The sequence below is a fragment of the Micrasema longulum genome, unplaced genomic scaffold (assembly GCF_059751315.1).
Source record: "Micrasema longulum isolate JH-2025_06_02 unplaced genomic scaffold, ASM5975131v1 h1tg000334l, whole genome shotgun sequence".
NCBI classification, from domain to species: domain Eukaryota; kingdom Metazoa; phylum Arthropoda; class Insecta; order Trichoptera; family Brachycentridae; genus Micrasema; species Micrasema longulum.
Genome location: NW_028277538.1, coordinates 877,785 through 905,067, shown reverse-complemented (window position 1 = coordinate 905,067; position 27,283 = coordinate 877,785). Strand labels below are relative to the sequence as shown.

Sequence of the window (27,283 nt, the reverse complement as noted above, 5' to 3'; positions counted from 1 at the left end):
CCATGTTTTGCTTATGGCAATACGGTGTTACATCACCGCGGGCAAAGGAATTATTTATCAAAGTATCATAAGAGTTAAATATTTAATTATTTACTGCCGATGCCAATATTACAAACGCATACTATAACGTAAAATAAAGATGAGAATACCATCCTTACCATAGCGGTAGAATCCCATCCGGGCTCTACCGCTATACCTAGGCAAGGCCCAATGTGTAATCAATGACACATAATTAAATAAACACGTTACTAGCGCAAAGAAAATGTTATTTTAATTCGTAAATAATTGCCTACCGGGTCTTCCTTCTCTAACGGATTTCCATTATAATCAGATATGATGCTAAGCATAAATTAATATGCCGTCACGTGTGATCAAAAAATGCTTTGATTCTGCAACTGCGGAAAACAAAACTGATGCATTGTTTCATGCGTACCTAAATAAAATCATATTTTTGTCTTCTTCGTCAGCCTGTAGCCGTCCACTCCTGAGCGTAGGCCTCCGCCATCATTCGCTATGCCAAATGGTCTCTGGCTATGTGTATTTTTTATTTATTCATATTTTTCCATTATAAAGTGTAAAAAAAATAATGTGACCTTACTGGGGTTACCCGTGCCGGGGACACTTAACAATATACTTTTTTTTTTTTAATATGTTTACATTTGAGAATAAACAAAGAAGACTATGTTAATAAACAGAGATAATTAACAAAATGTTCAGACAGTTTTAAACACTGCATATTTATGTATATAATTAATTTATGTAGATCTATATTATTTATATTACAAAACGCACAATGAAAAAACCAAAACATAACAAAAGCTATACATTTGTGGAGCAGTTGATTCAATATTGGTTTGGGCGAATGAGACAATCGATCTTACATCTACCTAGCTCCACTATCCATTTTTTTATAGCTTTTTTGAACATTTTCTCGTAACTAATTGTTTTAATAGATAGTGGAAGTAGGTTATAGATTTTAATTTAATAATTATCAAAATCCCTTTGTTCGGAAGTGGTATTACTTTGTATTTGTTTAAGTTATATTTGTGTTGAGGATCTAGTGATTATATTATTTATATGTGATGTATTGTTGGGGTTATGTCTTTCATTTGAGTAAAAGTAGTTTTTGAATGTGTAAGTAAGAATTGTTTCAGCGTATAATGCTTTGGTATCATAAGTTGTGATTTGTGTAATATTTCTTCAGTACGTTTTATCCACGTTGTTTTCGGATGCTTCACAATATCGTCTCTCCAGCGGAGCTGGGGTCGCCCGGGGTTTCTGGAAGTACTCCGAGAGCGCCAGCACAGGAGGCGGTTCGTCCATCTGTCGTCTGAGCTGCGAGCGACATGACCAGCCCAGCGCCATTTCAACGTTTCTCCTGCTTCGGAAATACTCGTATATATCTATTTCTTGCATGAATGGCTGCATGTGTATCGTGATTAGCTATCTCTTTTTTTAGAATTTTTGCGGGCAGCGAAATATCTCATCATCATCATCCTTCCCTTTCCGCACCTAATGGTGCATAGAGCACTGCATTGGTACACCAATTGTAGCGTATCTTGATCATTTTTTCATACTCGCATAAGCATTGTCTGTGACAGTGCGCGCAAAATGTTGGGATTTGTTCTCCGAACAGCTAATGTGTTCTTGAATACTCGTGTTCTCAGCTTTCTTTATAACCATTGGTGCGAAGCAGACTCGGGTGTGGATCTCTGATCTGGGCGCCCCACGAATTGAAGTACTATCTTATGCTGGAGATGGTTCAGAATAAATTTCTGGGTGAGTAATCTATTCTATCTTCCCGCTTGCAGAACCAACCTCTCGATGGTAATGCCAGTAGGAAGAGAAATGTCTTCACATTAGTGAAAAAAAGTTCAGAGAGGATAGCATCCCTTTTCTTTATTTGCTGAGTATTTTTATTATACCATCTTTGTGTATTGAAATTTAAGCATATTTTTTTTTGGGTTATGTATGTTTTGAAACATTTTTGTAATATACATAAACGTATAATTTTTTTATATTTTTTTTTCACATGAAGGTAAGATGATCAGTCTTACGCTTCAGGTTCCAGTCCAGGGACTATGAAATATTCCGGTGTGCAAACACCCTTTTAATTAAATATTTCATATCGACCATGTCGGGAATCGAACCCGAGACATTTGCATGGTTGGCAAACGCACTGACCATTACACCACGAGGCCGACAAATATTATAATATATTTATATAAATAATTTCCTTATCTTAAATGCAGATAGTATAGGAGTGAGGCGTATGTTTATTATAGTGCTATAAGAAACAATAATAATCATATGATCTAAAATATATTTTTGAAAATAAAGAAGTCCCCGAATGCTTAAAAAGAGAAGTATATGAATCGTGCATATTGCCGGTGACAACATACGGACTAGAAACCATGTCTGCAACACGAAAAAGTAGCCAGAAATTAAAATGCACACAACGATCCATGGAAAGACAGATGCTCGGTGTATGTCTAAGAGACAGGGTAAGAAATTAAGAAATAAGGCGCCGAACCGGAGTTGTGAATATCATGGATCGTGCAGCGAAATTGAAAGGGCAGTGGGCAGGACACTTGGCGAGACAAAATGATGACAGGTGGACACCTAGAATAATAAAGTGGAGACCGTGGGCAAACAAAAGAAGTGTTGGAAGGCCTCAGAAAAGATAGGTCGACGACATTGCCTCCATTGCCGGTAAAACTTGGATGATGAAAGCGGGTGAGAGGAAGGAATGGAGACGTTTGGAAGAGGCCTTTATCGAGCAGTGGAGAGAACAAGGCTGAAGAAGAAAAAGAAGTAAGATCGTATCACGACAAATTAAAAAATATCAGGCTTTTCATGCTTTGTGTGTGATTCTTTAAAATGAACAATTATGTAATTGCACAATTGTGTGTAGTTAAAAATAAATAAAATTGTAATAATCACAAATTGTAATATTGTCAACATGACAAGTTGCGCCTGGCACCGCAAGCTATGCAATCGGCGCGGCGCTGGATGGCAGCCTCGCTTTTTGGCCTACAAAATATTTTTTTGTTATGATGTAATAACTTATATTTCCATATAAGTTATTAATTTTAAAAATACTTGGTACACTTCCACTTATTTATTTTGACCAATTAGCGCTTTCACCCTCTAATAGGCATCGTCGAGGGTGAAAGCGCTAATTGGTCAAAATAAATATTGTACCAAGTATTTTTCGGGAATAACCAAGTGTACCAAGTATTTTTTAAATTTATAACTTATGTGGAAATATAAGTTATTACATCATTACAATGGAATTCCATCAAGAATTGTCAATAAATAATTTAAATGATTTTTTTTTGTTAGATCAGCTTTACTAAAAACTAGTACCTAGTTACTTTAAATGAATGGACATTTTTAGAAAATGATGGTATTTATTAATATTGGTAATCCATATTTTTTCAATGGGTACGAAACGTATAAACAACTTCTTTTTCAAGACAGGGGCAGGGGTTAGATTAACTAGATTTTCCTTCGCAGGCGCAGGTGGGATTTAAGATTTGAGTATGTCACGATGATTTTTCAAATATTTTCATTTGTTTCAGGTAGATCAAATGTACGTTCTTTTTACATTGGTGTGCGATGTGTTATTTTTTAATAATGTTTATTATTTTGTGTAATATTACTTTTTGTGCAATGTTTATTTTAAATTTTATTAGGGAAAAACAACAGATATTATGTAAATAATAAAATATCAAAAGTAGTACGTACATTCATTAAAAGTTTTTCACAAATATAATGATAAAACATGTTACACAATCAAAAATAAACAAATCTTATATAGTAAATAAAAAGAAGAGCAATGTAAGGAAAGTTGGTGATGAGAAAATAATGTGGTGGAGGGGAGGAGGGGAACTTTTATAACATAGAATACAAATTCGAGATTTACTTACGATAATAACGCAAATGTATTAAAAGGTTAGTAAATATTAGTACAACCACTTACCGACTTTTTTTATTTCTACCGGTTTCGAGACGTACCCGTCTCTTCGTCAGGATACTCACTACACCAACATGCAAATACTAAAAAAAAACTTTTACCATCACCGTAGTATACTGTAGATAGTATGTACGTTTTTTTTTTAATTAACTTTTTGTATTCAGAATATTTCAGGTTTTTCCATTTAAATTATTGGGATTCCTTTCTCTTATTTCGAATAGATAGGCAAAAACTAATTTTATTCCGAATGCTAGGTAACAATTTATTTAGCAATAACTATTTTTTTAAGCCAAGAATCCAAAATATAACAGTTCAAAATCACATTGAATTATTGTTGTATCATTGGAAAATTAACTCGGATTCTCCGTGCGTGAAGCGTGAGTCTTAGGTCTTAGACAGAAAAAAATATTTAGCACGTACTTTTAGCAGTTGCTATTGTGAATTCACGCTGCTAACGTTAATAATGCCATTTCCAGTCCTCAGCAAGTCGGTCTGAACAGCGACCGGCGCTAACACCTAGCACTCCAGTCTCCAGTTGGAGCCGATACACCGGCCGGGCCGGACGTGTCGTGTGTCCTTCGCCTTGCGGCAATACTGAACTGTATACTGTAGTATAGTGATCAGTGCGACCGTGATACTCCGTCCAGTGATACTCCGTCCAGGGTAACATATCATCACCTCGGTTCCTGTGTCCCTGATCCCATCTCCCTAGTCCCAGTCCTCGGTCCGGTGACTCGGTGCATAGTGGACGGTGGAAGACGGTAGCGGTGGATGAGGTCAGGTAGACAGTAGACAATGGACGTCCTCCCATAATTGTAAAATGACAAGAAGTCCTTCCATAAATAAAATCAATTATATTATAATTTACTCGAGTACTTGATCGGGTGTACGTAGTTGCAATCGCTACTATCGGTTGACTCCTGATAAATGTTTGGGAATTTATTAGGATCAAATAATTTATTTTATTCTCTTTTAAAACTTTGTTTATATTTTATATAAAATGTGCGAATGAATTTTAGAGTTCAAATTATTAGTTTGCAATCATTTCAATGCATATGTATAGGTGCATTATATTATTGAGGGGTTAATGTGGTAGGTTTTCGTGTATTTTTAGTATCTATTCTTTGATTAAAGTAATTAACACGACTTGGAATTCTTTGGGATAGATCTTCCGGCTTTTCGTAGATCTCTTCGCGACTAAACAGTGTGGGATGAAGTTGGATTGGCATGGTTTAGCTCAAAGTTTTAGGTCTTTCGTTTTTTTAAATATATTGTATACAATTATTGTTTTGCCCTTGTTTGTCTTTGCTAAATAGTTTTATGTTCTTTTTGTTCAGTTTCTTGCATTTGTGTTTCTTCATGTAACTGTTGTAACTGTCTTAGGCAGTATATTTATTTATTTATTTATTATATATATATATTATAGTATATATAATAAATAATAAATAAATAAATAAATATCGGTTAATTGTTGTATAAATTTTAAAATAAAATTTAAATAAACTTACACCAAATACTTTATGAGGTTAGTCGATTATAAATAATAGAAATATTATTTTTTTAACCCCAGCGTCGGGGTTGAACTGACAACCCAAAAAATTACGATATCGTGAAATTTTAATTTGAAAGAAACTCCCAATACCTACCTATGTAGTGTGTGTAGTGTGTAGCAATATTTTTAGTATTATGTTGTTTAGATTGAGAGGTTTGTGTCGTTTCTTAAGTTATACAATCTAATTGGAAACATTGAAGGGTTGCTGAATGTCCATTGTCCGTACAAGACGTTTTTTTTTTCTTTATTTGGGCCCTCTACAAAAACATTACAATATCGGCCAAAAACAAGTAAAATTCATTTGCAATAAACACAAGATCAACACAAACAGAAAGAAATAACAATATAGACACAAACAATAGACAAAAAAATATATGTATAAGAATAACATCAAATAATAATTGTAACAATAAACATCTAAACTAACAAAATTCCAACATAAATTGAAATACCTAGGCACTAACAGAAAAAACCCACCAAAAACCTGATAGCGCCTATTTAACAGAAAAGAGATACTTACAGAAAAATATATATAGGAAGGTAAAACGTGATAGCTAGAAAAATTAAAGCATAATAATCAAAATAATAAAAATCATAATCTTATCTTGGTGATAAACTTTAATAATTTAAAAAAATAAACGCAAGGGAGCAACAACGAAGTTAAAATATTTTATTTAAACTTAGAAATACGATAAATTGATCGTATAAAATAAAGAAGTAATTTAAACATATTATTTCTATGAAACAAATATTACATTTCATACATTATAAGGAATAGTTTGAACACAAACAAATATAAACAGAATTGATCAATAAGCAATTTGTACAAGAAAGAATTTGAGATAAATGAATAGAAAAGGTTATAAAAAACATAAGTAAAATATCAAATAATTTTTGCCTCCCAGTCATTTAAGGACATATGAAAAAAAGTTATTTGGATCTCCATTACCTCCATATTCGCAGGCATTGGTTAGTTCAAGACATATGTTTACAACTTTGTTTACTTTTTATTTGAAAATAGAGTGTTCATAAATAAGAACTAATATATTATAAAATACGTTTAACCCAGTAACTTAATTAAATTTAGTGTCCAAAAGAAAAGAAACTCGCGAGGTATAATTTCGTACCTTTGCGATGGCGATGTCGTGTTTATTGTTTATATCCAAAGTCCATGTTTACTGGAAGTTGGAATATAACTTATTTCAGCTGAGTAATGACAGGATATTGAATTAAATTGCTCATCTATATCTACATTGGGATATTTAGGATTGTGATTTTTAATTTATCTTCAGCGGCCAGTCATTTCAATTTGTGAAACTTGCACAAACATTTGCGTAGTTACAAATTTGCATACCTCCTCCGAAAAAGACCTTGTTTATTATTCAGCGAGTTGACTCGATATTTTCCTTGAAACTATTAACAGTTACTATCTCCGAAATACGGCCGATTGTACCATCCTTAACTGAGTTTATTGACTGACTTTTAATTGATTGAATTAGGCATTCGATTAGTCGGCGCGGCGGTCGGCGGCCAGTTAAATATGCCGAGTAATTATTTGGTTCCCATTCTTGTTGATGTTGCCTGAACTGCTCCGTTGCGCGAGTTCCAGTTCATGTGCATACGCATACACACTACATACACTGCGTTCCTTATCATCAGATCTCTCATTGTCCTCACGATTAGTTCGGCACTAAAATGTTATAATCTCCAAGAAACGCGATGTTATGACCCTAATAGCTCCCACGCATGTACGACTGCTTGTTTGTAGAGTAGATTACTTACAGTAGACAATGTAGGCATCCAATTCTAGTCTTACCAAATTATTGATTGAATTTCTATTCGAAGATCCAACCGAAAACCGAACACTTACATATTGCAAAATATAATACAATTATTGTAGAATAGTGACATTTTACTTAGTTTTTCTGAAGTGTGCCTTTAACACTAATCGTATTTTTGTTTGCAAATAATTATGACTTGAGTAGAGAAAACGTACTAAATCATTTAATTGTTGGTTCGAGAACAGTTTGTCAATTTTCATTGATATTTTACCGATCTATATTGTGAAATAATTAAATTCGTGCCGAATCGAAATAACATTTTAATCAAAAAAAATATTAGCACTATGAATAGACATGCGTAGTAATGTCATCAATGCTAAGAAATGTCATTCACTCTTTATTTCTAAATTATACTTCATTTTCACATTGGTGTTATTTCATAGATAAATGGATAACATCAACATTGCATTGGCAAAATAATGAATATAGAAGCTACGCTTCTAATAAAAATATCAGTTTGCTTTTAGGAAGCTGTAGGCACCTATTGAGTACTTATTTAATAAGGCACATTAAATAAGCTGGAAAACTTAACGTTGTTTAAGAAACTTTAATGTATTTATTGCGACCGCATCATGTATTTATATTCTTTACATTAAAATATGATAATAACATTATTTTCAACAACGTAGAATAATTATTGTAGCATAGAACATCATCTCATTAGCTCACCACTCTTCACTATCACTATACGTCATTCGCCACCAAGGATGAGGACCTAATAGGGAAATATCACATTTTTTAAACATTTTTAAAGTAACGAAGGTCTATGAATACTGTCCATTAAAAAAGTATTTTTTGATAATTATTAGTAGTATTAAAAATACTTTTAAATTTGTAATTTTGAATTCCCGCAAAAACGGTCATTCCATTGGCCACGCCCCTAATACGCCACGATTCGTATTTATTTGTTCTCGGCCATTGAAATTAGTTTAGAACATTATCACAAATCTTGACGTCACAACAACCGAGGCCAAACACGTCGCATTTTTCTAGCAACGTATTTTTAATAAATTTCGAAAACATTTCATTTCATATATTTTTATCGGTATTCGTAATATGCGATATTTCCCTATCACCTACAAACGTCAACTCACAAAATGGTGTCTATTAGGTCCAATCCCAGTGGACATCTGGAATCCGGATTAACCCCGTAACGTTAAATCGGTGTTGCATGGAAGAAAGACACAAAAAGTGATCAAGTTTATTAACAACGAACGACGAATCGAACTGACTAACAATCTCTCGACTACAGAGGATATCGAACTTACTAACGAAACGACGAGAACCCGCGTCGTCCGCGGGATGCGGTCCGGCCGGCTTTCGGTGCCGGAGCCGATGTGAGGGCTACTTGCAACCATCCCCATCGCCATCGTCCCGAAGAGACACCACTTCACGTGAGTATTTTATAATCTATAACAGACAAACCTACCTATTTATAATCAATATGAGACTGCAAAAATGTCGAGGATTTTCAATTTGTGTACTTCAGATCAATCATGTCGGTTTAAATTAATTAAACAATAGAGGTAGGTAGGGTCAGATGGGGAACAGTAAACATACCTTTTATTTAATTTTGGAAAAATCAGTATTCATCTCATGAACACTTTTCTTACAGTAAATCAATACTTCATCCTTTAGTTTTACTTAAATATAAAAAAAAAAACAATAGAAAACATACTTGTGAATTATGATAATTTTCGGAAGTTACTTACTTGTTACACTGTACCTCAGATCTGAGAGGCCCCAGAGTACTAAAATGATTTGCTTTCAATTTCAAAAAGTTAGATTAGAATAAGCGACAAGCTTGTTTGATTTATTGAATGGCTTGCGAACAATATAACTACTTTACACCGACAAAAACAATATTTTGCAATTACTACAAAGGTGGCGGATATTAAATCTTCATTGGCTCTAGAAAAAACAGTGTTGCAACGAAGAAAAGTAAAAGAAGTAGTATACTGTTATAGTGTACCCCGTGTTACATTGTACCGCACATGACCCTACTAAATACTGATACTGAAAAAAAAACTGCATATTTGTATGATCAGATTGACTGTAATATACTTATACATTAATATTTTAAAAGACGAATCCTGAAAACGATATAATTTTTCAATGCGAGCTTATAAGTTCGATAAACGTATATTTGATAAAATATTATGACTATGTATTTTCAACATGAACATAATGCGGACTCTAAACAAAGTTGAGTTCTGTTTTAAAGAATTTAGTCGAGGTAGTTGAAATAGTTTAGTGTTTGTAAAGCGGAAAACCTTCTATAATAATTTGAGACCTCATGAAATTAGTCGATAACTGCCTGCACTAATCGTCGAATAAATAAATTGACTCGAGTTTCGTTCGATTTTTGTTTAAGCCCATCCGAAGCAACTCCAAAAGTACACCCATTCGTGTACTCTGGAAAAGCGGAATGACGGAAAATCGGAGTGGAGAACTTTACCGTTCGACGCATCTAACTCTGGCATTGATTTACGTAATGAAAACATTTGGAGGCATTTCGCCATAAAAATATCTGCATCGTGATGTATTTCGGTGACAAAATTTGTAGTATTACGAGTATTTTATCGATATAAAATATTTCATATTGTAATGAATATTAAAGCAAAGTAATATTATTATTTCCCTCTACGTTTGTAGGCTGCAGCAGTTTTAAGTTGAAAATAAAATATTTTATAAGACAATTCGACTAAGATGCGCAGTTAAAAAGCGTGCATTCATTTATTTTCGTAGACATTCGTCATAATTATAGAATCACATTTGACATTCAAGGCGCGGTCGGTTAGACGGCCAACTGTGAAACTGGCGTCGCGGGTTCGACTCCCGCTAGTTGCAACAAAAAATCCAAGAAATATATTTTCTTAATCGGCCCGGGTGTTGTGGTGTATTCTTCGTAACTTTCTTCCATTTCCTCTCTTCCTCGCCTGCCGCCGAGCTTCTCAAACATAAGCTAAGCGGGAAATTCCTTTTTTTTTTTTTTTAAACTAAAAAATAAGTTTTAGTAAGTTTTTCTTACAATATGACGTGTAAGTTATTTGAAAGGGTTTTAATAACGAAGAAAACAGGTTGGTTTTTTTAATTTTATATTTATTGACGGGCATTTACGTCTATCCTGGCAGGAATCGAACCCGGAACCTCAAGAATGGTAAGCGATCGCGTCAACCACTATACATCGATATAATTTTCTCAAAAGACTACGTTCTAAACGCAAATGTGTACGTTATTTAAAATATCTAACGCGTCGATGATAAGTTTGCGTTAGAAGTTGCCAAACCGCCCAAACCCGTCGGAAACTCGGCATTTGGCTGTTAGCTGTTAGCTGTTGGTTGTTGGTGCCTTGTCGTTATTGGCTGCGTGCGACCTTACAGGGGCACCCACGCCACTTACAATATTTTTTGTTTTTTTTAGTTGCATTATTTTTGCTTATAATGTACAGGGATTATAGTTGCTTTAAAGGGATAGTTATTTATTGGTTTACTTCAAAAAACAATGTTCTATTAAATTTACTTCGATGTTAGTTATGTTTATGTAAAGATCGGGTGGGATGTTTCTGCTGTGACCTGTTTTAGGAGCTTCTCCGCATTCGCCCGGAAGGCGGACTGTCGCAATTCGTCAACGGACCTTCCGACTTCCGATCCACTTGAAGAGTGCCCGGCATTCGGCGTCCCGCTATCGTCGATACCTTTTATCGCCATTACTATATCCATCGTGTATAATGTTACCTCTCTCGACGAGTCCTTGTTACTAATTACCACATGAACATCGTGTGAATCCTCATTCAGACTTCTTTTTTTCCTCGTAAATAAATACAGTTTATTGGCGGAAATCGACGTTTACTATAAAAAAAGAATACAATATATTGAATTTGCAAAATAATGAGTATCTAATACAAAAAAGTGAAAATTAAATTACAATTACTATGACGACTGCTTTTCTTGACATTTGGCTTGCCAACCGCCAGCTAAATGCAATAAATAGCGTGATAAATAATAAATATATAAATAAAAATAGCAGTTTTGGAATATTTTCCATATTTACACCGGTGAAGTTCAAATATGTGATTGCGCAGCTGGATTATACGTCGCGGAACGTAAATATTTTGACATTTAATATTTGGTGTTCACTGATGTTCCATTGTGATCGCGAATACAATAAACAACCATAGTGAGAAATTGTTATCACGTCGCTTATTAGCACGTCGATGGTTATTTGTGATTGAGCTACTGGAACACTGAAATATTGAAGTGAAAGCACTCCTTCCACATACATATTTTTTTTTTACCGAAAGTCGAATAATTAACTTTGTTTTTTTTATTTCAATTTCATAAACTGCGATTTTAATTTCATTTAATTCTCAATGTTTTTAATATGTCCGAATGTTTGTAGAGATACTGGTTTCCATCTCTAGAGAGTTATTTAGTTATAAATTTGTCATAGGGGAGCGGGAAAACATTTTTGAGAAGGAAATATGGACGTCTAGGCATTTACAGAGCTCATGACACTTTATACATAATCTATTATATCCAGGGTCGGTTTTGATGGATAGTACAACACCTCGTGTACAGAATTCCACGACTCGTCATCCAATATCCAATAGTGCGGTTTGCATACTAAACTAATGATAATATTTATAATACTTCGGCCGACAAATTCGTGATACGATCGCGAAGGAATTTCATCAGGATCGACTGCGACCACTGCGAACAGTGCGAACAGTGCGAACAGTGCGAACTGCGAACTGCGAAGCTAAGGAAGTGAGGAGTACCTCCGATAAGCGAACTCGTTATGCTAAACATTCCGTATCATAAGCGCTAATATCATAAATGAATATATTTTACGTTCTGCTTCATTTCGTAAGAAGACAACTTTACTAAAAGCTGTCGGCTACCTACACCTGTTACTTTACTAATACTGCATTATTATGATCGATTCTAAAAGTTCGATAACAAATTAATGGGCTCGGCATCATTATTGTACATTACTATTATTTTTTACTTTTTTTATTATTTTTAATCTCAGTAATAAATCCTCGCGGATTACATACATTTAACAAAATCTTGTTACTTCGAAAATTCGCATTCTACTGATAATGATAATATTTTTAACATCTTTTATAAAGGTTGTCACTCAAAAGTCTTCTGTTTAGTTTTGTCTGGTAGTTGATTGTATAATTTCAGTACACGGTTTATTAGTCTCGACTGTTCTTGTCTCGTTTTAGAAGGTTGTACATGATATTTTAGTATTGTGTTTATGTTTACTACAATTTTTTTCGTTTTAGTTCTTCGTCTACAATTACATCAGTGGCTGATTTTTGTATACATTTTAAGGATTCTAGTTTAAAGAGTTCAGTTACATTTAATTGCTTAGTTTGTTTAAAGAGTTCTTTAATTGCGGTTAGATAGGGTAGGTCATATACTAACTTAAATATTTTATTTGGCTGTCTTTGTGGTCTGTTTATGTCATTTTGATTTCCTGTTTTCCATAGTAGCTGCATTTAACATGTTTTAGTTTTTACATAGGCTTCGTACATTAGAATTTTTTCCATTTCTGAAACATTTTTTTTGATTTGAAAAAAAAAGACTCGATAATAAAGCCACTTTGCTAATTAAATTGTTGATATGAATTGTCCATGTCAATTGTCTGTCTGTTTATTGTTAGTCCTAAGTATTAAATATGTTCAATTTCAGTTGGCCGTTTATCATTTATGTAAGCATATACTTTACGACATTTTTTTCTAGATTCAAAATGGATAATATTGCTTTTTTTTTAATGGATAATATTGCATTGTAAGTAAGTTTGTGTTTGTCCATTTAGTCTTTATGTCATTGTTGTTAATACGTCTGTTTGATTTTTATAGAATAGTCCAATGTTATAATATTTTACATACATAATATTTTTTCCTTTAAAATTGTATAGTGATAAGTCAGTAAGAACATAACAATATATTCAGTAAGAACAAATCGGAAGATTAGTGGGCGTAATAATGAATAATCTAGCTACTTTCTCGGCAGGTTGTAAGTTGTAAGTAGGCACAATACAGGAATGCTCGGATAAGGGAGTGGTTCTTGCCGACAATTATTCTCACCAGAAATGTGAGTTAAACTACTGAATTATTCAATTCAGGCATTTTTACTGACAACCCTCGAGAATGAGGAAGTTCAGTGCTATGGAAATATGGATATATTTTTTTTCCACGTTGTGAAAATTAGAGCATTTTATTGTACAGCAAAGTTTCTCGAAAACGTACGAAAATGATTTTTTTAATATTTGTTAAAGGAATATAAGATTATCATCAAAGTAATTTTAATGAAACCATTAACATTCAATACGGAAAATCTACATAAATTATTGATTTATATTTATAATTCATTTATAAATCTATATTAGTTTTAAGTTCATACAGAAAACACAATTTACAAAATAGATTATACTACACAAACATACAAAGAAGAAAAAATAAACAAATTTGATATGAATAAGTCAATCAGATACCAAAATAATATCGTAATTCCTAAATTTAAACAATGTTTCTTTTGATGATAGATGTTATTTTTAAATACATTTTTATTGGTGACAAAAGGGAAAAATACGTCATTTTATTTTGACAAAATATTCAACTTTATTTTTTTGAAACAAAATAGTTTAATCTTAATAAGAAGTTAAAAATACTCTTATAAAAATACGCACAGATATTGCCGGCGCAACGACCGACGCTGTGTTATTTAAAATACTTTAATATTAAGTCAGTATAAGTCCCTCTCCAAACGCAAGAGCTTGTTTCTTTATTGGTGAGGAACAGCTTTTTTTAAAAATGTAATAATATAATTTAGTTGTTATAAATGAGCTTTACGTGTAATATTTTAAATAAATCAATATTGAAAAAAAAACAAAAGGGAGAAAAACTGAGTCCCAAAACTCAGCGCACTCTACAAGGGATTGAAACTGTATAAGGGATTGAAACTGTATAAGGGATTGAAACTGTATAAGGGATTGAAACTGTATAAGGGATTGAAACTGTATAAGGGATTGAAACTGTACAAGGGATTAAAACTGTACAAGGGATTAAAACTGTACAAGGGATTGAAACTGTACAAGGGATTGAAACTGTACAAGGGATTAAAACTGTACAAGGGATTGAAACTGTACAAGGGATTGAAACTGTACAAGGGATTGAAACTGTACAAGGGATTGAAACTGTACAGTGAGTTATCTGAAGAAATAAAAGGCCTTCCAATTGATTTAAAAAAAACAAAGGTATTCTTGATTTTTTTATGATACTTAAAGTTTACATCAGTTCTACGAATATAAACTAACTTAATAAAGCATAAATAAATATAAATGAGCTACTTCGCAACGTTATGGGTTTAAGTAGCCACTTATTTACGCCAATAAATTATAGTGTTCTTATGTTGTTGTGGCAACCGGAAACGGACTTCTTGTTTCCGGGGTAGACATGTTTTTCGATGTTTAGCGTTTTTTGACGTTAAGTGACTACAAATAATTATTTAAACAAGGTTTAACTTTTAAATGTCAAAAACACTCATCGGCCTGAACTCGTGACGTCGCGGGCGGTGTAATTTAGAAGTTTCGGTGGGTACTTTCTAAATTACGATTAAAATATATTTTTTTTGTTGCTTATTTTGATAGTCTATTTACAAAACTAAAAATGTTTTTAAAACCACTGAACTTCCTCTTTGTATCTAAATATGGCGAACTTACACACAGATCACCGACACTCCTGCCATAGTATAATCGCTTTACAAGAAGACCTTCGGAAGAACTTCCATTCGTGCATCTAGTACAAAAATAGATTAACCTCCACATACTCGTACACAGAACACAGAACACAGAACACAGAACACAGAACACTTCATCAGCACGATTATGGCAACACATTTACAAAAAAATTAGAGTAAAGTGATCAGTCTTTCACTACTTCACGTATTCGTATTACAGCTCATTGAAAAAGCACATGTTTCTGCTGATACTGTCGTTTTGTTTGTTCTTCGCATCCTGTATTTACATAAAAACAATAAACACGAGAATTTTGTCAAGTGGATGCCCGATGCTCAAATTAGAGTTACGAGTATTCTAATCAACAGAATATTTCCTATTTTTAGTATTTCCAAATGTTTGTAGACGAGTAAGAGTAGGTAATACTAGTGCTCTGTCAATTTCAGTAAACTTTTTTTCACATTTGAAATAACCCGATTTTTCAGTTACATGAATATACTTATTCGTTCAAAGAAATGTCTACATAGTGGCCTAGGCACCGTAAATAGGGAAATATCACATACTTCGAATACTGATAAAAATACATTAATTGGATTTAGAAAAATTAACTATACATATTTTTAAAATCAATATGGATATTGCGGAGAAATGTTTTCATACATAACTTAAGTAAATAAATTATCAAAAAATATTTCCCCACAAAAACGCGACATGTTTGGCCTTGATTTACATATATAGAGGTTTTTTAGCCTTTTAGCATGCTTTCCTATTTCGAGATAACTGACACTATCATTAATACTACTCTCGACTCAATGCACAGTAACATAAAGCCCGCTTTCATTAGAGACATCCATCGGTACAGTACTCGATCAAAAAATAATATTTATATTGGATCTGTGAAGTCTACGAAGTTTGGTACTAGATCTTTACAATACATAGGTTTCGAGGAATTTAATAAATTGCCACAAAAATTTAAAGTACCAATTTCAAAATATAGAAACAGGACGTGCGAATTGAAGAATTATTTTTTCCAGAAGTACTTTGAATAAATAATGTTAGTTTATCCAGAGAATGCGCATCTTGAACAAATAACTTTTAATATTTTACCGTTTTTGCTTGTATATGTAATTTTTAATACTATTGAAATGTTATTTGTGTTTTTTTATACTTTTTTAGCTTGTATACTACTACTACTACTACTACCATCACGCCATTTCCCCGTAGGGGTAGGCAGAGAGAATGGACCGCCACACACGTCTATCCTGGCATACACTCCTAGCCTCTTCCACATTCATACATCTTGTCATACATGCCCTTCGGTTCTGTCTGCTTTTGACATGACCAGACTTAAGATTTTGGTTTATCTGATCATGCCACGTCTTCCTTGGTCGTCCTCGTCTAACGTTGCCGTTCATTTTTGCCATATATACTTGTTTTACCATTCTCTCGTCGTCCATTCGTTCTACGTGACCAAACCATCTCAGAGACCCTTTCTTAATCTTATCAATTATACTTGTCTCAGATTTACACTCTCGCCTGATTTCATCATTCGTAACCCTGTCATACATTGATTTCCCACACATTCGTCTAAGAGATCGCATTTCAACCGCGTTCACTCGGCTTTCATCCTTCCTCTGCCAGTTCCATGTTTCACTTCCATACATAAGTGTTGGGACTAAAACTGCGTTGTGCACTGCCAGTTTAGCTTCGATTGACATATTTTTATTAGAAATTACTGTGCTTAGTGCTCCGTTCATTTTGTTGCCCGCATTCACTCTTCTTTCAACATCTTTTTCTACTCTTCCATCTCTTGAAAACATGCTTCCCAGATACACAAATTCTTCTACTTGCTCGAGACATTCGTTGTTTACATTTATTATGCAGTCAGTAACCTCACTATCCCTTTCAAATACCATCACTTTTGACTTACTTTCGTTCATCGCCAATTCGCTCTCCAGGCATACATCATACATTCTAGAGACTATTTGCTGCAAATCAGCCTTGCTGCTTGCTAACAGAACAGCATCGTCAGCATACAACAAGCAGCTTACTGAAAAATTATCCATTTTTGCTCCAATACCCATACATTCTATCTCTTTCATACAGTTGTCCATGTATAGATTAAACAACCATGGTGACATTACACATCCCTGTTTCACGCCTTTTGAGATCGCAAACCAAGATGTAAATCCCCCATTAACTCTTATACACGCTGAACTCTCCTCATAGAGAGACGATACTGCACGTATAAGTTTATTGTATATTGTATATTAGCTTGTATACATAATTTCAATACGTTTTTGATTAAAAAAAATAACCTGTATTGGGTGTGCGCATATTTTGTTAATTAAAAAAAATAGTTTTATTTTGTACTAGTTCAGTTTGTATATATACATGCATGTAATTTTTAAACTTTTCATATTTTTTAAATTTTCTTTCCCAGATTGCATAATGTAAACATCATTTTGAATTTATTTCCATGCCTAGTATTATGTTTATTTTGTTATTTTAAGTATTTTTCATACCCTTTTTAATTTGTAGTATATCATAATTTTAATTTTTCTGCTTTTGTAAATAATATTATAGTTTAAAATATAAAAACGTCTTTAAATAATTTTGTTATCTGTATGTCCCTAAATGAGTTTTTTTTTTTAAAACTCCTTGGGAATATTGTATATAATTATGTATAATATGTGTTCAATTTAATAAAAAATATATTTAAAAAAAAAAAAACAATTTATAAATATAAAAATACAATTAAAATGAAAAAATACGTACATAAAAAACAAATGAAAATACCAGAAACTAAAATACTGTTCAATATATTTTTTTAAATAATTGTCTTGAAATTTTATAAAGTTTTTGTAAATATTTATATTTTTTGGTCATCAGTGAATTTGTTCCCGAGAGAGTGAATTCTCGGGAACAGAGAATAATTGTGGGTATAAGACTTAGATATTAATATATCAGTAGTCATAAGTAAATATGATGCCTCATTGGCCTACTAGGCACATCTAAATTAATACATTTAACCAAATCTGGAACATTAAAAAGATTATTAACAATTTTATTAAAAAAAAAAAAACAGATCAGATATTATTCTTGTATCACTGATTTTAAGTAAATTTCAATTTAATAACTAACCGTTTTTTTTTTTCAATATTAATACATTATAAAAAGAAAACAAAGTATTAAAACATATTTTGTCCCGATAAACTATACAATAATAGTTTGTCATCGGGTTCTCAGACATTAGTTTTAATTAATAATCAAATAAAAGAGTACAGACATAATACTGTATACATGTAAAATAATGAACATATATTATTTTGTTTTTGATATTATTAACAAGATAGAAAAGAAAAAAATCAACAAAACCAGATTAAATGGTTTAAAAAATATATTTTTTAAAGTAAAAAAATAGAGAAAAATAATACAACTAAAATTAAAGAATAGCCATTTACTTGAATATATTTTAACCATTAGAATATATAAATAGTGTCTGCTCATAAATGTAATCAAAACAAGATAAAAAATAAAACAAAGTAATCGAAAATTTCAATTCATATCTTCGAAGTCCAACCTGTGAAACGCTTTTATTTTACCCGTTTTTTACGTCAAAAACGTGCCAAGTTTCTTTAGGTAAAAATTAAACAACGCGTAGAGAAAAAATCCTTGCGTGATTAGTTTTGTTATTTTCCATGTACCACTGCACTGGTGGTATTTCCTTGAACACAGCGACATTGTAACAAACATCCGAGAAGTGTAATGGTTCTAAGAATGAGTATGTCATTTTGGCATACCCGGTATATTTTAGTCCATTGTGAATATGTGAAAAAGAGTGAAGTGAGATAATAGAGATATGTATTGGGAGATTAGCAGAATTGTCTAACCGCAGTTTGTTCCACCCACTAACGCTGACATTAGTGGTCGGAATTCGCCTTTCAATAATTGAACGTTTCACATTGATAAAGGCATATTATATTCAGTTTATTGTTCCTTACGCGGAACCGCATCGTATCAAAGACGTAAAAAATATAAAGACAACGGCTTTTTTAATATGTTGTACACGTAATTCAATTAGAGTTAGTATCAAATTAATTTGTAATACCCTTCGATAAATTAGCAGATCAATGAAATGGCAATAAGTAATTATTATTAATGACCAATTGAAGTTTCAGTTTCGCCCAGTTTCGGTCAATAAAACGAGTTTCGGCCAAAAATTAACCGAAACCCGCGGTCGAGATATGTCGGATTACGTTAGGCTGTACTCGAGCACATCTCTTTTGGCTCGCGACTCGTTGTGTGTTCTTAGATCTTTCATATTTATATTTTTGTAATTCCTTTATAGTTCCGGACACTGAAAAACTGTTACATATAAATTATACGATGTATTTATTTATTTCGACGGCTTACGCCTTTGAAAAAGTATAATATAATATTGAAAAACAATTATAATGAAACATAACACCTGTGCATAAGTGTAGAAAATATAGATACATAAAATAAAATCAGCAGAAAATAATGAAAAATAAAGGAAAATTAAATAAGAAATTATAACATAGGTATGCAGCAAATTAACTTAAATTAAGAGTTTAAATATAAAAAGTATCTAAGTAACAAGTATAACACTTAGTACATTTTTATAATTTAGAAAAGAAGTGATTAAAAATTAATGATTCTAATTTGTATAAAGATAAATTAAATAAATCTAAGTTTCCATGTTTGTTTGCTAACATGTGGAGCCGTGGAATAGGTGAGTATTAACCCTTAGACTGCTAAGCAACGATATATCGTTGTTGTTAATCCCTATCATAAAGTTCTAACTAGACTGATGCTGACGTCATAATCCCCAAAAGGTAAATGAATTCGGGAACTGCTTGTTGCACTTAACCGTCAGTGGTATAAAACATTTTCAAAACAAAAAAATGACTTATTCGACGGGTTATTATTCAGTTTCGTACCTATTTCAGCCCTACGGAAAATTTAATACAAAAAATGTTTTCTTACGCGCAGTAAAAATTTGAACATTAAATTGTGTACAGCAAAGTTTTTTGAAAATTAATAAAAAATAATATAAAATATTTTAATAAAAACGAACTACTTTGAACGACGTCACTTGTTCATATGAATCATCCAAGGTATATTTTACTCAAATTTTGTTTAGCATGCATGGAAATGGTAGGTTTGATAATGAGGGCACTTTGCCCCGCAATCAACAAAAAAAACCATCATAATACTGTCGTTTCAATAATAACTATTAAAACAATGCGCCTTTAGATTGCTGTGCGAGATAATTTTTGTTTGTTTTTTATTTCGATTAAGAAAGGGTTTACAACCGCTGTACGAGAATGTGTTGCGGGTGGCACGAGTTATCTATCTTGCTCACTCCACTGGGCTTGAATTAGATATTTATGAAATAGAAGATTTTTCTTGGAATTGCTATTAATTTTTAAAACAGTAGTGTGTTTGGAAAACAACGTATTCGATAAAATATTTTAAAAATGTATTAATAATAAGATTTCTGATTAGATTCTTGAAAAACTGCGTAGCAGCGTAAGGGTTAAGCATAGTTTGAACTATGCAAATCAACAGCAAAATAAGTATTTTGTCTCGTCCCACGCTGTCTCACATAAAAATTTACACAATTTAAAAGTTTGGGACTGTCAAGAACATTATTTAATAACTTGAAAAGCAGCACTAAATCTAAATTTCCCTTCTATCACTAACAATTATTAATTTTAACTGCTTCGTTAAACATGTATAGTTTAGCTCTTCAATTGGAACGTTTAATTTGAAATTCATGAATCTTAAAAACTTGTGTTGGACCTTCTCCACACTGTTTATCTGGGTAACATAATGAGATATTCTATTCTAACTGACTTCTTACTAAGGTCACGTATAATATTTTTAATTCATCAACAGACTCAAACTCTCTTGTTGTTCTGATAACAAAGGCTAGGACTTTTGAGGCCTAGGCCTAGCCATTTTTTATGCATAACATAACAACGAACCATTAGATTGATGCCTTTCATTTCATTATGAATTTGATTAAACACTTATTTGAAAAAACTCGTAAGGTTTAACAACAAAAACGCGTAAATTTGGGCGTTTTGAGGTGACTTTTAACTTATGTTATTCAGTTTCGGTTTCGGATGAAAATCTTGTTTTGTTGGTATAAGAGAGAGCGCGAAGATAGAACTCTAACAAGGAAAACTGGGACGTTTGTGTGTAACAGCTTCAGTCGGTTATTAACAGTGATAGGAACGCACGCATGTATTCTATTCATGATTTTTACTATATTTTCCTATAACAGGGCTAAACTATATGTTTTTTTTTATAAATTATGGAAGAGGAATCAATAAACAGTGTCTCCATGTTTCTTGATTTTTTTCAAATGTCTGAACTTCAAGAACATTCCGTATTTTGCTTGTGGTAACGCGATGTAACATCACCGCGCGCACAAGAATTATTTCTCAGTCTTTTAAGAGTTAATTTTAAAATTGTATAAACACTTTAATGGTAATCAAAGTGTAAACAGGATGTTTACAATTTTGAAAGCATTGCATTTTAAATCGTTGATATGTATGTATGTGTGAGAATCAAATTCTTCAAAATTAAGTATACCTACAATCAACATTCCCTTTCTGCATCAAATGGCACATACGGTACTCTTTAAATGGTCTAACCCCAGAGTACCTTGATAATTTGTTTACATGAACGTAAGATGATCAGTTTTACGCTGCCTAAGGACGATAAAATATACTATTGTAAAAACATCGTTTTTCAAATAAATATTTGATGTCGACCCAGTCTGTTATCAAACCTCTATAATCCAATATTAACTAAATATCGGTAGATGCTGAACAGATAAAAAATAATAATTTGACATCGAATAGAAAATATGAATCTTAAACAATATCATGAATTATTGTTTATTTAAGTGGAAACAGTAGTTCTAGTATGTCTTATAATTATTGTTCACCCTCAGATCAGAGACAATCCTAACTGTGGAAAAATTTCACTTCTCCATGCGACTATCCTATTGTTGATATTATCTGTTAGATGCATATCTACATTTAGTGAAAATCCACTTTCTTGTGACGCTCCCAAAGAAGGAAGAAGATCTCTCCGCTACCTCAGCAGAGGCGACCTTGTCTCGGTACTCAGCCCACCGACATCGGCACGTCGACACTATCGACAGTCCCCGGAACTAAACGGAGTCATCATACCAATATTTGGATTTCTCTGCGACACGCAGCGCTGTCTGCTGTCCGCTGGCTGTTGACAGTTCACTGTTGACTCTGGAATGTTATTTTGGCGATTTTTGTTTATTATTCCGTCTACGGGTTATTCAAGACGATGTCGATATTTTTTGCGACTTGAACATGTATTCATACCTCGGGGTCCATGAAATCGTAATGTAAAACAAGCGGATTGATTCCAAATGGAGATGGATAAGCAATACATAATGCCTTAGAGTAATTACACGCCACTGGCGAATAAAGTCGCCCATACGGAGAAAAAACATTCCGTGATTTTAACAATGAAGTTAACCACAGATTACAGTAATACAATGGGCCGTAGGTACTCGGATCGAGAATTGCAAGCGCACACCGAAACTATATGTAACACGTTTGTTGTTAAACTAAAAATATATCTATGCAATAGATCTAAAGAGTTTCTCTAGTGAGATATTACTCTGAGGCATATGCCCACTTGTCCACTAAAATAATTCGTTTTATCATACACCTTCACCATCATTTGAATCTCCTCTCGATCCTGGGCCATTCTGCTGAGCATTGCTCCACCTGGTATTCCATACTACTGCTGGAGATCCTGAACCACCGTGTTCTATTACGCCCTGTACTTCGTCTACCCTCTATCTTATCTCATCACAATATATCATTATCTTCCCTTCCACTACGAACTGAATGGCATATTTTTCTCCACGAAATATATGGCTGAAATATGCGGCCTTTCGTCCTATGACACTGGAAACAGTTCTCTATTTTAAAAAAATATGCATTCAGTACCCTTTCGTTGGATACTCGATCAGCCCGTGAGATACGCAGCATTCTCCTATATAACAACATTTTAAATGAATAAATTTTATTTATCATTTATATTTTGAAAACACCCCTCAAAATGAGTAAATATATTTTAAAAACCTTTTGATATTTCGACTTATCTAATGAGTAAGTAACTCCCGCGTAAGTAATCCGTGTTGCTCTCACTGGCGGATAAGAAGCGGGGTTTTAATGTAATTCATACCGATATCCCGAAAGGATATGATACAATTACTATGTAGCGAGTAGCGACTGATAAAAATGTAAATAATCAACTAGTTACTGCATTGATATATATGTATACACTAAATGCGGCACTAAGCACCCGACTTGTGTTCCATTCGACATAGGTTCCGGAGCTTATCTTGTATTTGGTGAGAAATAAGGTTTTTCCTTGTATACGCTAAGAAAATGTGAAGCGACGCCATAGGGCGCGACGTACGCGTTTTGCACGGCAATGTTGTTCGATAATTTTTAGAACACGATTTTAAACTCGCGTTATATATAACGTCATCTCTATTTAATTATACCTACCTCAGTGACTTACTCGTGTTATTTGGTTGCCATTTCGATATTACGCTACATGCAGTGGCGGCGTTAGGGTAGGGCGCAATTGGGCTACCGCCCAAGGTGCCAGATATAAAGGGGCGCTGCAGGCGCCCTATTTTAACCTCTCGCTCATTGAGCGAGTCCAAGTTACTCGTAAATTTCCTAAATCTAGCAATAAACTCGCTATAGTGGCCCATGATGAGCCTATAACTTCTCTAAAAAAGATATTTGAATTTGAATTTTTCTACAGCCTAATTTCACTCAGTGAAAGATTTGAAAAATTAAATGAGTACACGAAATCTTGGTCTTTCCTGTTTAATATTCTTTTCTGTAAAAAAGATTCAGGACAAACCAGACTTTCTCAAACTCTGTGGTAATTAAATTCTAAATCTGATATAGACGGTTGTATGTTGTGTGATGAACTCATAAGTCTGAAATTATTTTTGCCTGATCAGAATGTATTTAATCCTGTCATTGTTTTGAATTTTATGAAAGATCGTAACTTACAAGAACTGTATCCAAATGTACGGATAGTGTTGCGAATATTGATCACTATACCTGTAACGGTTGCTAGTGGGGAAAGGAGTTTTTCTAAGCTTAAACTGATAAAAACTTATCTACGATCGACAATATCTCAATCTAGATTGACAAACTTGGCATCTTTGTCAATCGAAAACGAAATTTCGGAAGACATAAACTTAAGTATTTACATAAAAGAGTTCGTTGATAGAAAGGCTAGAAAAGTACAATTTTATCAGTATTTTTTTTAAATAAATGGTTATTTCATTATAAACCTTGCTTTTTTTGTATGGGTTTAAAGGGGTGGAAGATAAGGGTCGCCCTATAAATCCCGCCCAGGGCGCTGGTAGTGCTAAAAGCGGCCCTGGCTACATGTATACTGCAAGTGCAACTAGATTAGAGTGTGAATATACAAAAGGTTCGGACAATAAATTGGTGCGAGTTTATAACAGAATCAAAACCAGTATCGGTAGTGTGAAATGTCGCTTTGCGTAATTGACCAATGCGATGCGCGTTTGATTAATTCTACAAAACAAGTCAGGAATATTGTAGGTTACGTTACCTTATAGGTGAGTATTTATTGCCGGTGCCAGTAAATGTAAATCGAAATGTATATATCGAGGAAGCTGGTGAAATATTTCCGTTAATCTTGACACAGACAAAGTCACTCGACGTAAGACAAGGCGCATAAAAAGGTGTCGGTGAAGTAATAGTTTCTTGTTTAGAGTGTTAAGTGTTGAGCAATATAATGCGCGCCGCCGCCGCCCGCCGCCCGCCGAACCGTGAACCGAAATGTCAGGCGGAGGTTGTCCTAGGATTGGATGTCCAATGTAATAATCTACCTCGAGTGCCTGTGCCCTGTCGAGTACAGAATACTGAATGAGGGGGGCGTATCAACCTGTGGAACATACAACTCAAGAAATACAGTAAAAATAAACCAAAGAAAGTACAGTATTTAGAAATACAGCATGGAAAAATATTAAGAAATTAAGTATGCTGTATAAGAGAAAAAATATATTCAAAAAAATACTATTTAAACAAATAAAATTTCTTCCGAAGCGTTACCGGTGCACCTTACAACGGATACGCATTACGTCATCTCAACAGTCAAATGATTTGATGCACGCGTTGTAACTTCCTCGAGTTTTCAAATCTCCGCTAGATTATGCTGTCTTAACAGTCAAACTTTACTCCGCGCTCAAACTCAAATTAAAATTTAATTATTTCTCTTTCGTATTTTAAAGAGGCTTTCAAGGGAAGACTTCGATTAAATTTACTTCAATGAAAAACTTTGTTTAGTTGATATAATATGAACAGGGTCGAAAGCGTATCTTTTAAATCGCTCGGGGGAATTCATCTTCGACTATACCGTCATAGTGATGATATGACTTCCATAGCTTCCGATTGTAAACTTCTCCCAGGTCTATGAAAACTTACCCATTTTCAATAATAGATGTCGTTAGTTTTCTCTGTTCTATAGAGATTGGCAAAAACTAAACACAGTGTATAAAGGGATCACTCAACCCAGCCGATGACGAATCATAAGCTCTGTAAATGCCTAGACTTTCATATTCTCCACAGTTTCAACTCTTTTTTATTGTGTATGCAGATAATTGGTAGAATTCCATATTAACATTTGATAAGGTTGTATACAAAATAAAATACATTATTGGATAAATCCAATTTAGTAGAATTAAAATTTTACTTTTATTTTTAAAATTTAAATTTACAAAAGTGTATAATGTGACGCATTTCGTCTTGTTAATACATGATCAGACTCTTTTTTTATCGACTCATCTCTCTCTTCTTTTTGTTGGAAAAATATCCAATATTTATCCCGCGCGCCGGGGAAAAATTCAGAATTTCTTTGCGAAGGTTTGGAAATCATTACCATCATTTCCCTTTCCGTAACCAGTGGTGCATAGGGCACTGCATTGGAACATTCAATTTAGCGTATTAAAAAACAGCAACAACATTTTTATTCAATTAGATTTTTTCACGTATCTTTTGATAGATATTTTGTTTTTAGTACAAATTTTTGACCAACTCTTCTTTTGACTAGTCTGTTTTTTGGTTGGCTGGAAGATATTGCTTTTAGCAATAAGTCCGCCAAAGTACTTATTATTTGTACTTGAAATATAAAATAAATAGATGAAGTAAATATTTCGACCATATGTGACGTGAAGGTAAGGTGATCGGTCTTACACTTCAAGTACCAGTTCAGGGTCAGTGAAATATTATAATGTAGAACCACCTTATAAATAAATATTTCATGTCTACCCTCCCAGGAACTAATGCGTTAACCACTATAGTACAAAGCGGACTTTTTCACTCAATTTTCTCTTTCAGGGTTTTTACCTGAGAATAGCTATCGAGTCGTTCATTCTGGTTTTATTTCACACACAGACACCGATTTTAGGATACCCACCCGAAGTATTGTTTAGATTACATAAATAGTGATATTTGTCGACTCGTTCGTTTTTAGAATCGTATGCAAATTCCGTAATTCGACGAGTGATGGCATTCTTGAACCACCCATACGAATGCAGTCGATTGAAAACCAATCGACTTTATCTCGAGTGCCACAAAGCACTCGACATTGACAATCGAATGCGACATCGTATCTTCAGCTGTCAAACTTCTTTCTTGTAAAACGCTCGGCATTCATGTTTAAATGACGAGTAGGTATTTTTGTTGTATTTTAACTTAAAATTAACAACACTGATCAATGTTATGATGATGGCGTATCAATAAATGTGCAACAAATATAACCGTACTTATTTTCAGTCCATTATCAAATGAAGTTTCACTAGAAACATGATTTTAAAATTATTTTATCGCTCGTAAATGTCAAAGTACGTAATTGAGATATATTTTTATTTTTTATATATATATTTATTAAGGAAAAACAACAGTTGTTATATAAGAATACAAAATTTCCGACCGGACCGAAGGTCTGTGGTTCGAATCCCACTCTACCCCAATTTGATTCCATTTTCTAATAGTGAGTTATTTACAACTCGTT

The 27,283-nt window shown here is 33.3% G+C and overlaps 1 protein-coding gene across 1 annotated transcript in view; it reads left to right on the top strand.

Moving 5' to 3' along the window:
- The first annotated feature begins 4,510 nt into the window (after positions 1–4,510).
- Positions 4,511–27,283, top strand: part of form3 (FH2 domain-containing protein formin 3) — a 139,932-nt gene continuing 117,159 nt past the window's right edge. The window contains exons 1-2 of the mRNA XM_088225198.1: positions 4,511–4,642; positions 8,484–8,766. The gene's annotated coding sequence lies outside the window, so the exon portion shown is untranslated. The remainder of the gene's footprint in view (positions 4,643–8,483; positions 8,767–27,283) is intronic.